Source organism: Salvelinus alpinus, chromosome 11 (assembly GCF_045679555.1).
Source record: "Salvelinus alpinus chromosome 11, SLU_Salpinus.1, whole genome shotgun sequence".
NCBI classification, from domain to species: Eukaryota; Metazoa; Chordata; class Actinopteri; order Salmoniformes; family Salmonidae; genus Salvelinus; species Salvelinus alpinus.
In genome coordinates this window covers 24,841,182-24,853,640 of record NC_092096.1, presented here as the reverse complement: position 1 = coordinate 24,853,640, position 12,459 = coordinate 24,841,182, and the positions used below count along the sequence as shown (strand labels likewise).

The 12,459-nt window shown below is 41.1% G+C and overlaps 1 long non-coding RNA gene across 1 annotated transcript; it reads left to right on the top strand.

Annotated features, from left to right (window-relative positions):
- Window positions 1–7,398: 7,398 nt before the first annotated feature.
- LOC139533793 (uncharacterized) lies at window positions 7,399–9,134 on the top strand. The gene is made up of 2 exons (XR_011666859.1): window positions 7,399–8,250; window positions 8,433–9,134. It is a non-coding gene; the product is annotated as an uncharacterized lncRNA (long non-coding RNA).
- Window positions 9,135–12,459: the final 3,325 nt, after the last annotated feature.

Sequence of the window (12,459 nt, the reverse complement as noted above, 5' to 3'; positions counted from 1 at the left end):
TCAAACCTAATTTCCACAGGGATGAATGGGGAGACTTGGGGTGTATCTCAAACCTCATTTCCACAGGGATGAATGGGGAGACGGGGTGTATCTCAATCCTCTTTCCACAGGGACGAATGGGGAGACTTGGGGTGTATCTCAAACCTCATTTCCACAGGGATGAAGGGGGAGACTTGGGGTGTATCTCTAACCTAATTTCTACAGGAATGAATGGGGAGACCTGGGGTGTATCTCAAACCTCATTTCCACAGGGATGAATGGAGAGACTTGGGGTGTATCTCAAACCTCATTTCCACAGGGATGAATGGGGAGACTTGGGGTGTATCTCAAACCTCATTTCCACAGGGATGAAGGGGGAGACTTGGGGTGTATCTCTAACCTCATTTCCACAGGGATGAATGGGGAGACTTGGGGTGTATCTCAAACCTCATTTCCACAGGGATGAATGCGGAGACTTGGGGTGTATCTCAAACCTCATTTCCACAGGGATGAATGGGGAGACTTGGGGTGTATCTCAAACCTCATTTCCACAGGGATGAAGGGGGAGACCTGGGGTGTATCTCTAACCTCATTTCCACAGGGATGAAGGGGGAGACCTGGGGTGTATCTCTAACCTCATTTCCACAGGGATGAAGGGGGAGACTTGGGGTGTATCTCTAACCTAATTTCTACAGGAATGAATGGGGAGACTTGAGGTGTATCTCTGAGATGTGGCTTCCTCTCCTCATCTCATAAACCCTTAGACAGCACAGAGTAATCTGTGCAACATTCAACAATATGTGCAACATTCAACAATTTCAAAGATTTAGTAGAAGGAAATCAATCAAATGAAATAAATTCATTAGGCCCTAATTTATGGATTTCACATCAATCAATCAATCAAATGTATTTTTAAAGCCCTTTTTACATCAGCCGATGTCACTGGGCAGGGACACAGCCATGGGAGGGCATAGGCCCACCCACTTGGGAGCCATGCCCACCCACTGGAGAGCCAGGCACAGCCAATCAGAATGAGTTTTTCCAAACAAAAATGCTTTATTACAGACAGAAATACCCCTCAGCGCCATCCCCCCCCCCCCCTCCTCAGACGATCCCACAGGTGAAGCCAGATGTGGAGATCCTGGGCTGGCATGGTTACAAGTGGTCTGCAGTTGTGAGGCCGGTTGGACGTACTGCCAAATTCTCTAAAACGACGTTGGAGGCGGCTTATGGTAGAGAAATTAACATTAAATTATCTGGCAACAGCTCTGTTGGACATTCCTGCAGTCAGCATGCCAATTGCAAGCTCCCTCTAAACTTAAGACATCTGTGACATTGTGCTGTGTGACAAAACTGCCCATTTTAGAGTGATCTTTTATTGTCCCCAGCACCTGTGCACCTGTGTAATGATCATTCTATTTAATCAGCTTCTTTAATCAGCTTATTGACATGCCAAACCTGTCAGGTGGATGAATATATTGTCAAAGGAGAAATGGTCACTAACAGGGAATAAGCTTTTTGTGCGTATTTAACATTTCTGGGATCTTTTATTTCAGCTCATGAAACTTGGGACCAACACTTTACATGTTGCATTTGTATTTTTGTTCAATATATTAGGCTGTATTTCATTCTCAATCCTCTCAGACAGCTGGGGAGATTTGGTTTGTGTCAAAATACTCCTTAGTGGCTTCCTCTACTCATCTCCCATACTCTTACACAGTACAGAGAAACCTATTAGGCTGCATCTCAATCCTCTTCTCCAGAGGGATGGCTGGGGAGACTTGGGTTGTACCTCAGTAGTCCTACGTGACTTCCTCTGCTCATCTTCTACTCTTTGTTTACAGGGATTCTGATAGATCTGGACAGGTGAAACTAACCCAGATGAGAGGGAAAGGAGATAGGATGGAGTAGAGAGAGAAAGGCCTTAGTAGAACCAGAGAACCGGTCCTGTTCTTCATAAAACCAACACGGTCCTATTGTTCCTTGTCCACTGCCCCACATGAAATGCTCTTTCCACCCAAATACTGCAGACACACAGGCTCGCTTCAACTATTGTTTACACTCACTCTGAGAGGTAAGTGAGTTATGTTAGATGAATCATGTGTCCCAAGAACCAAAATGGTGGCTCAGCAGACATCCACCTGATTGGTAAAACCAATAAATGATGTAGCCTAGTAACTACAGTGCTCACAGTTTCCTTATCTGACCTTGCAGTTGCTGTGACCTTATGTGACCTTAGGTTATCTATTTTGCTAGGTTGTCCACTACCCAAGGGACATCTAGCCAACTTGACACAACACATGGCACCATGCCCCGACAAATTGAGGCTGTTCTGAGGGCAAAAGGGGGAGCAACTCAATATTAGGAAGGTGTTCTTAATGTGTTGTACACTCAGTATACATACAGAGACATACTGCAATATTGTGGTAGGCATTATAAATTGTGTTACAGTCACTACAGTAATATGCAACATAACCACACATCGGGACAATGAATGAAACAGCAACTAGAAGACTACGATTCTGTACAGAGGCACTAGTGTTTTCTTCCCCAATATGCCTCTGAAAGCTGATCTGAGGCCAGTTATATCTTACAGACACAGGCACGTCATATGTGCTGACACAGTCTCCTCTGCATCAGTGGCCATAAACTATCGTAGGGGAGGGAGGGAGGGAGGGAGGGAGGGAGGGAGGAGCAAGTGAGTCAGGAGAGGAGGAGGGGGATGAAGAGAGGGAGGGAAGGTGAATCTGTATTCCTGTAATACTGAAATATATCTGTATATGAGGAATGATGAGTTATTCAATAAATTATTAACGTTGTGAGGTGGGTTATGGGGCGAGTGAACACTAACAAGAGAAGAGATACCAACTACACTGCCTTTTTTTATAAGAAATCAAGAGTATTTTCTAGTTGACCTAGTAGGGCTAGTATTTTCTTGTAGACCTAGTAGACCTAGTATTTTCTTGTAGACCTAGTATCTTCTTGTAGACCTAGTAGGCCTAGTATTTTCTTGTAGACCTAGTAGGCCTAGTATTTTCTTGTAGACCTAGTAGGCCTAGTATTTTCTTGTAGACCTAGTAGACCTAGTATTTTCTTGTAGACCTAGTAGGCCTAGTATTTTCTTGTAGACCTAGTAGGCCTAGTATTTTCTTGTAGGACTAGTAGACCTAGTATTTTCTTGTAGACCTAGTAGACCTAGTATTTTCTTGTAGACCTAGTATTTTCTTGTAGACCTAGTAGACCAAGTATTTTCTTGTAGACCTAGTAGACCTAGTATTTTCTTGTAGACCTAGTAGGCCTAGTATTTTCTTGTAGACCTAGTAGACCTAGTATTTTCTTGTAGACCTAGTAGGCCTAGTATCTTCTTGTAAACCTAGTAGGGCTAGTATTTTCTTGTAGACCTAGTATTTTCTTGTGGACCTATTAGACCTAGTATTTTCTTGTAGACCTAGTAGACCTAGTATCTTCTTGTAGACCTAGTAGACCTAGTATTTTCTTGTAGACCTAGTATCTTCTTATAAACCTAGTAGACCTAGTATTTTCTTGTAGACCTAGTATTTTCTTGTGGACCTATTAGAACTAGTATCTTCTTGCAGGCCTAGTAGGCCTAGTATGTTCTTGTAAACATAGTAGGGCTAGTATTTTCTTGTAGACCTAGTAGACCTATTATTTTCTTATGGACCTATTAGAACTAGTATCTTCTTGTGGGCCTAGTAGGCCTAGTATTTTCTTGTAGACCTGGTATTTTCTTGTAGACCTAGTATCAGTGAAACACATTACAATAGTCAGCACAAGTAGAGATTTGAGCAGAGGAAATAGGTTGACATTACATTATTCCATGGCATTACAGACAGCCCTATCTTTTAGGTGTGTGTGTGTGTGTGTGTGTGTGTGTGTGTGTGTGTGTGTGTGTGTGTGTGTGTGTGTGTGTGTGTGTGTGTGTGTGTGTGTGTGTGTGTTTCTGCATTGTTGTTTCTCTCAACAATGCGGAGAGACAGAAAATTGAGAAATAATAGAAAAGTAATATCACGTAATAATAAAAGTATTAATAAAGAACTAAAACTAAAGTCTTCAATATTAGATCAGATAAATACAAATAAAAACACATGGTAAACCTGTGTGTGTGTTTGTGTGAAAGCGTGGGCTAATGTCTGTACTTGTCTTTTCACTGGCATCTATTCTAGACTGTTGCCTCCTCAATCATGCTGTATTCATCGGTTGTTGTGAGCATTGCTCAACTCTGTGTGTGTGTGTGTGTGTGTGTGTGTGTGTGTGTGTGTGTGTGTGTGTGTGTGTGTGTGTGTGTGTGTGTGTGTGTGTGTGTGTGTGTGTGTGTGTGTGTGTGTGTGTGTGTGTGTGTGTGTGTGTGTGTGTGTGCGTGCGTGTTTCTGCATTGTTGTTTCTCTCAACAATGCGGAGAGACAGAAAATTGAGAAATAATAGAAAAGTAATATCACGTAATAATAAAAGTATTAATAAAGAACTAAAACTAAAGTCTTCAATATTAGATCAGATAAATACAAATAAAAACACATGGTAAACCTGTGTGTGTGTTTGTGTGAAAGCGTGGGCTAATGTCTGTACTTGTCTTTTCACTGGCATCTATTCTAGACTGTTGCCTCCTCAATCATGCTGTATTCATCGGTTGTTGTGAGCATTGCTCAACTCTGGGCATTGCTTGTTTTCCACAGCCAGAAACAGTTCGCACAACAAAAGGCTATGTACGAAATGAACACACTGACAGTAAAATAATAAATATCTGATCAATTGTAATCATAGCCTATAGGCTAAGCCCTTAATGAACTGAGTTTTGTTGCTGGGCTGCCCTCTTGTGGCACAATATTAATACTGATAGTTAAATGTGCCACCTGGTGGAAGAATATGTATGCATGTCTGCATGTACTGTATGTCTGCTACTAATATAAATGTTGCTTATGCTCTCCTGTTTTGTCTATTTTGGGGTGGACCTCTCAAGAGACAACCTGCATACAACCAAACTTTTTTTCCAAAAGAATCAGATTTTTCCCCCATCCAGGCTGGAATGGCCCGACTTTACTAAAAACAAATGGATGGCGCTCCCTTCAGTAAATATTTTACCTAAACCGTCACTGAACGCTTGAAAAAACAATAACAGCGAACCTCCCCTGTACCCAAAATAATAATTAAAACAAAGTGGATAGCAGAGAACATGTCTATACCGTTTACCATCACTTCTTGGACAGTCCAGAGCCTTACATATGCAGTTTTAGAAACTGTTCTTTGTCCTTTAAGCATTACATGGCAACATGGAATTTTTGATCGCTTTTTATAAACATTTTATGCTATTCTACGTAATTTTACATATTAGCAGAATAGTTTATAATGCCATACAAATTACAAAAATTCAGTGGTGTAAAGTACTTAAGTTAAAATACTTTTAAGTACTACATAAGTCGTTTTTTGGGGTATATGTACTTTACTATTTATATTTTTGATAACTTTTACTTCACTACGTTCGTAGATAAATAATTTACTTTTTACTCCGTACATTTTCCCTGGTTATCCATAAAATATATATTTTTTAAAGGACAAACAAGAAAAATAAGGATTTTGAAATGATTTATACTTTTACTTTTGATACTTAAGTATATTTTTGCAATTACATTTACTTTTGATACTTAGCTAAGTATATTTAAAACCAAACACTTTTAGACTTTTACTCAAGTAGTATTTTACTGGGTAACTTTCACTTTTACTTGAGTAATTTCTATTAAGGTATCTTTACTTTTACTTTTATGACAATTGGGTACTTTTTGCACCACTGCCGAAATTACAGACCAAGAATGGACAGAGAGATAGTCCTATGTGTTCATTTGATCATAAACCCATGAGCAGCGACCCTGCGGTTCTTTCTTTTTTGTGTTTTTCAGAGTCCGTAGGAAGGCCTCTTTAGTTTCCAAAATGTTGATAACTGTGACCTTGATTGCCTACCGTCTGTAAGCTGTTAGTGTCTTAACAACCGTTCCACAACCATAGTTGTTTATGGTTCATTGAACGAGCATGGGAAGCAGTGTTTAAACCCTTTACAATGAAGATCTGTGAAGTTATTTGGATTTTTACGAATGATATTTGAAAGACAGGGTCCTGAAAAAGGGACGTTTCTTTTTTTACTTAGTTTATTTCTCCAATGCCAAATCGGTGTGTCTTGTTTGCAACGAAACTGTCCCTGTTTGCAAATAATGAAATCTGAGACGTCATTAGGAATCTGAGCATGGTACTTCATTTAAGGTTAGGCATACGGTTAGCAGTGTGATTACGGTTAGGTTTTACATCACATTTTAAGAAGAGAAATTGTAGAAATACACTAGGTGTATGACTTTGTGGCTGTGGTAACTAGTGACGACCCTGAATAGGTTGCGCTAATAATACATTTTACATTACAGAGAAGTCGACTGTTTTTACTCCGAGCGGAAAGGGAGTCCCTAGAGAAAGCAAGATCAAGATGGTTGTCAGGAGCAGTGCAGTATTACCATAAGGAGACATATACTTGGAAAACGGAGGAGTAATGGAGGGAAAAAGAGAGGGAGAGGAGGTCTAAGAGAGAGGGAAGAAGAGGGTGAGCTTGAATCGGATAACAATTGTGGGGAAAAGTAGATGGTTTGTTAAATAAGAATGATAGAAAGTGTAAGCAGAGGGAGCTGAAGACAGGAGGAGAAATGGAAGTGAATGAGGGTGAAGTATCGGAGGTGGTAGGTGTGGTGAAGTTATCGGAGACCGAGGTATGCACGGAGGATCAGGAAAAAGATGAGTCTGTGACAGTAGGAGTGAAGTTTATGGATAAAGTGGACTCTTGCCTTTTGGCTGATTCATTTGTGGTTTCACGGTATGTGAAAAAAAGAGTTGGGTAATGTGGAATCGGTGAGGGTAACCAAAAGTGGTCTAGTGATAATTGTTTGTGTTTCTGTTGGTCAGAGGAAGAAGGCGCTTGGAGTAAAACAAATGGGGGAAAGGAACGTGAATTGTTTTGCTCTCAAGAAAAGGTCACCAATGAAAGGAGTGATAACTGGGGTAGCAGTAAATATAAAAGTTGACCAGCTGAGGGCAAAGATTCCCGGTGTATGTGATGCTCCTCGTTTGATGTGACGCAGACAGGGTGGCGTCACATCCTTTCAGGATGATGGCATGAGGTAGGAATAAATACATTTAATTAGTGGAGTAGGGTGGTGTTAATTTTATTTTATATAACTTTCAAATTAGTGAGTGTAGTGTTCGAAGGTAGGGTGTTATTTAGTACATTTGCATTTTTCAAGCAAAGTATAAGGGAGTTGTACTCCAGTCTAGTAGGTGGCGGTAGTGCAACAAATTGGATGCCAACCGCCGTTAAACCTCATAGAAGAAGATATTTTTACTCCAAAGGATCATGGGAACTTCCTTTTCAAAAGATAGCAATGTGCTATCAACATTTTACGGCTCATTCCATTTTGCGATACTACAGGGAGGTTGACTTTGGCTTTTTATCTCTTAATCTTTTGAAGACATTTTTGGTCGTAAGACGCATCATTGGAACGTTAAGTGCATTGACTTTTTATCTTCGAACATTTTATTTGGATTCAGTTGAATTTATCCAGTTGTATAGTTGTGAACGATCTAGCTGGCTGAGGTGATATTTCCAAACGGCTAACTCAGACACGATTTTTTTTTAAACATTTTGTGGAATGTGCTTTGACAGCATGGAAACTAAAGTGGAATTCAAAGTACTGAAACCTTGCTACTCCAGAAGATCTGGTAAACTTTCAAAGTGCAGACTGAGGAAACTTCTCCATTTGAGTTCCAAGGAAGGCCTGAAACGGTGGCGCACCAACCTTGTCAAAGCCACTCTCAAAAAATACATTCGTTGCGAACAGAAGAAGGTAACGTTACTCACTAAACTGGTCAACCAGGAACAACTTTTGACCGACAACGGCGAAGAGATGACGTATATGGAGACCGAAAATATCGGCAGAATTACACGACCACTAGGGTCAATGGCGCCAACGAATACAACACAGTATCTGATGGACATTGTATACGACGACATGCACATCGACACCAGTTCCAACCAGTTCAAGTCGCACCCAGTTTCATTTGTTTCTAGCGCCTCTCTTTCACCCAGGAGCGCGTGTGAAAGTTCTCTTGATTTTCAACAGAGGGACTTCGACGAAATGTATCTCCATTTTGGATCATGTTGATCAGGCTTGAACCAGTCTGTAGCAGAGCTGACCAGTGCATTGACTCTAAACCTCGCAAACCAAGGTGTGCATAAGGTTATTGTAAATAAGATGTGTATTATAAATAAGACCCTAGGTAATTACTGCCTGTCAATTTTATTTTTTGAACGTTTTTAAATTTAACGTTAACAAATGTATTTTGAATTTCATTTGACTATGGTCTATTGCACAATCATGTTACATTTTGGGCTTTCCTTGTCCTCACAGCGACGCACCGGACGCTGCCTGTCAGTAGGGGGCGCTCGCTCGCAGCGTCACTTCCGGTGAAGTTGAGTCAACCGCTAAGGTATCCCAGGTAAACCTGCGTCACCAACAGGTAAACGTGGCAGGTAGTGCAGTCATTCAGGTTCAACGTTCTATGGTGCAATTTGACTTCATTTGGTTGCATTTCATTGACATCACTACAGGTGTAGTCTCATCTGCGATATGGAGTAATTTGCCTTTGGTCGACTTGGTTGTATTCACAGTTCCCAGATGTGTTCACAGCCATCTGCTGTATTTACTCTTGTGCGAGCCTTTTTCAGGTCACTCCTTCTACTTGCCTCCTACCTGACTGCAATCAGCTCGGCTGTTGCCAGATCGATGGACACGTGCGGATGACTGAGGAAGGAAGTAAGGTTTCAAGTCATCCTCACATGTAATGTTGCAGTTCTAATGTACACTTAATGGGTGATACTGACTTGATTAGCAATCATGTTACCAAATGCAAGTTTGGGTAATATTCACTCATTAGTTATTTGTTACCCATAGGAAAGACATTACATAATTTTTTTGATTACTTAATGTAAACGTTTGTTTAAACTTGTCCCCAATGACATCGATGTAAATGTGTTGTATGTGTCTGGACATGTTGAGAAATCCCAACTTCCTAGTTAAATGCTCTTGTGAATAAAAGTGTACCTGTTGCCACTTTGTTTTGTTAAATTGTTTTCTGTACTTTGAAGATCTTTAGTGTCACTCTGCTTTCACATGGTGGTATTTCAACTAAGGTAACGTGGCCAGAAATGTTTACTGTCAATTTACAGGTGAGGTAGAATACACATGGTGCAATTTCAATTTGGCTGTGCGTCAGCAGTTTTCTTGTTGGTCGCTCATGTCAGAACTTTTGGGGGGATTAAGTCTAGCCAGCAATCTAAACATCTAGTAATCACTGTTGGATTACTGACCGCGGGCCCCCATTTAATAGTCTTAAGTCACTCACTGCTGTTATTACTGCCAACATCTCCACCCTGTCAATGTTTAGATTTGCATGAAAATATCTGTAAACCTATTTTCTCTGCCCAGTGGCAAAATTAGTAGAATCGCAGACCTGCGAGCCACTGTGGCCCTCATGAGTTCAGTTTTTTTTTTTTTGACCATCCCTGTTTTATGGAGCTCTGAGGGAATTTGAATGGTGGAAGGTTTAGGTGTCAGTGCTCACCCATGATAAAGATGACTCCATTAGGACAATGACAAGATGGTAACAACCTCTCTCGTATGAGAACTCCCTGTACTTCCTGTGGAAAATCTCAATTGCATACACATGTCGGCCAGCCTTTCATTATAGTCCTTCAGTTAGGGTTGAGAACAGACATGCTCTTCCCTCCATGGATGACTGGAAAGCCTTTTGGTGTTGTAGTAGGACAGATACTTTAAAACAGCCAGTGGGAGAAGGTTGTCCTGGAATCCTTTTCTGCGAGTCTGGAGTAAGATTACTTTGGATTAGTCAGCCTGGTCTCCTGGACTAGCCGTAACAGTCAAGAAATCCCAGGACATTCAAATTAGGATATGTTACGGCTAAAACGAAAGGTGTATGTGTCTAGCAACCCAAAGATGAGTTTGAATCTCACGGACAACTTTAGCATTTTAGTTAATTAGCAACTTTTCAACTACTATATATTTTTAGCTGCTTAGCATGTTAGCTAACCATAAACAATAACCGCTTAACCTAACGCCTAATTTTAACCCCTAGCTGATAGCCACCTAGCTAGAATTTGTAAGATGTTCTGCAAATTCGTAACATGAATTGTAATTTGTGACATGTCATACAAAGGGGAATGTACATCCACAAATTAATACTTACTGTACATTACAAAAAGTTACATGTACTAAATGGTGTGTCTTGGATTTATGTACAGAATAATACAAAATGCTCTGTGACCAGGTTAGCCTAGTGCGTGGGAGCGATCAGTCTTTTTTCTCAGCAGACTCAATCACCATCCTCTACCTCAAGCCATGAACTGACCCTCCATCTTCGGAGGATGCAGCTTTCAAAGCCTCTATTGGTTCACCTTTAATGATATTGCTTGTATGTTTTTTTGCTCTTGAAGTGCTTTGAGATTCTACAAAAAGCACTATACAAATGTAATAATATTTGAACATATTGGGCAAAGTCCTTGTACTGCCAAGCCTTGTTGGTTCCCACTGAGCAGCGGTGCATCCCAAGCTCTCCTTTCTCCTGAACTGTGTTCACTTCACTGAGTTGAAAGGAAGTAACTGGAAACTTGCTCTAGTTTTCACATACCTCATCCAATCCAATTATTTTGGTTTACCATACAGATGTAGAAACATTACAGACAATACATCTTCCAACCAAGTCACTGATCGAGTTCTGGTAACAGGCTAGTTTAATTTGCCAGTGATTGAACGTTGACATTGACAACCTCACTAGCAATGCTTTTAAAGTAACTGTCCAATGTTTTCAGATTTCTACATAATATGACCTATAATTACTTACAATATGAGTGAAATTATTTTCCTTCCAAAAATGGTAATTAAGTATGTTAAAATGAAGTTTTTCTGTATTGGAATAGTGTGGGTGGATGCCAGTCAAATCAAGGTCTGCGTTTTTCATGAACAAAACAAATGGCATGGAATACTTCATCCATCAAAATGCTTACAGGTTCCTCAATAATGCAAGAACAATAAGATATACTACAAGATAACAATACAAACAAAGTAAATGAAATAGAATAAAGAATTTTGGCATAAGTATAATACAGGAAGGCACAATTTATAGTCCAATATTTACATGTGTATTGGGGAAGGGGTGGATGGGGGCAGGTGTATAAATACATTGAGCAGTATGGTAAGAGTGGTATCAGCAGACACATCCCATTTTATTGGTCAGTAAACATATTTGCAGATGCAACGAAATGTGTTTGTTTTTAGCTCCAACAGTGTGGTAATACTATTCATGGGAGTAGATTGGCCAGCTCCTCCTCTAGACTGCTGATTGGCCAACTCATTCTCCTCTAGACCGCTGATTTGCCAGCTCATCAGGAGTATGACATTATACTCTATGAGGAAACACTTTCTACATCCACTAGGTGGAACTGCTTGTCCAATGTCGAGAAGGATGAAGTTGTCGTCAGCCACAGATCTGTCAGCTGCCATGAAAATAGCACAGGGTGGAGGTTTGTCTGTTGCATAATTCTTCCCCACGTGTTAATTAAGGGCCACTATTAGCATACATACATTCAGTCTGTTACAGTGGGTGATTATTTTATCATGCGAGAGAGAGACAGTGACGGAACGCAGTGTCTCAATTGGAATGGAAGTAGAGATTTATATGCATGGTCATATAATGGCCGAGGGGTGCGGAGAAAGTGTTTCAGCGGCCGTTCCCCTCATCTTTACAAACAGTACATATCTCTACAGTTAACAGCTTGCCCTGTCCTCCACCCTTACTGTGCCCCACTGCTTTTGGCCCAAGCATACTCCCTAAACAGGTGCTCCCTCTCACATGCTCTTCTTCCCGTCCCTCAACATGTTAGGTGTCATACCAAAAGTTGTCGCAGGGTGTCGCCAAAGCCTTATCAACAGCCACAACCGGTCAAGACCGGTCTTGGTTGTTCTCAGGTCAATGTGAGAAGTGACGCAGACACTGAGGCGTTGATTATCGACTGTCTGCTTTTAGACGGCGGCGCGTGGCATCTGTCCTAGCGAGGGGCACACACTTGAGTTTTTTCAAACTGACGGTGGTAGGCAGGCAGCGGGCAGGGACCAACGTCTCGGGTTACACACAGCTATGGTGGCAACATCCTCAATGTCTGCCTTGCTGGCTGGGCTGTGGAGTGAGGGACTTGTCTGAAGGAAACAAACAATTTCTTCCTATTTGGCCGAGTGAGAGTGACACATTGGTTTCACCCTGTGTTTTATAGCAGCTCTGCCTCCCCTTGTCACCTGTGTGGCCCGACAGTTCACTACTACCAATCTACAAGATCGCCCTGTGGCCGCCAAGACTAATGGACAA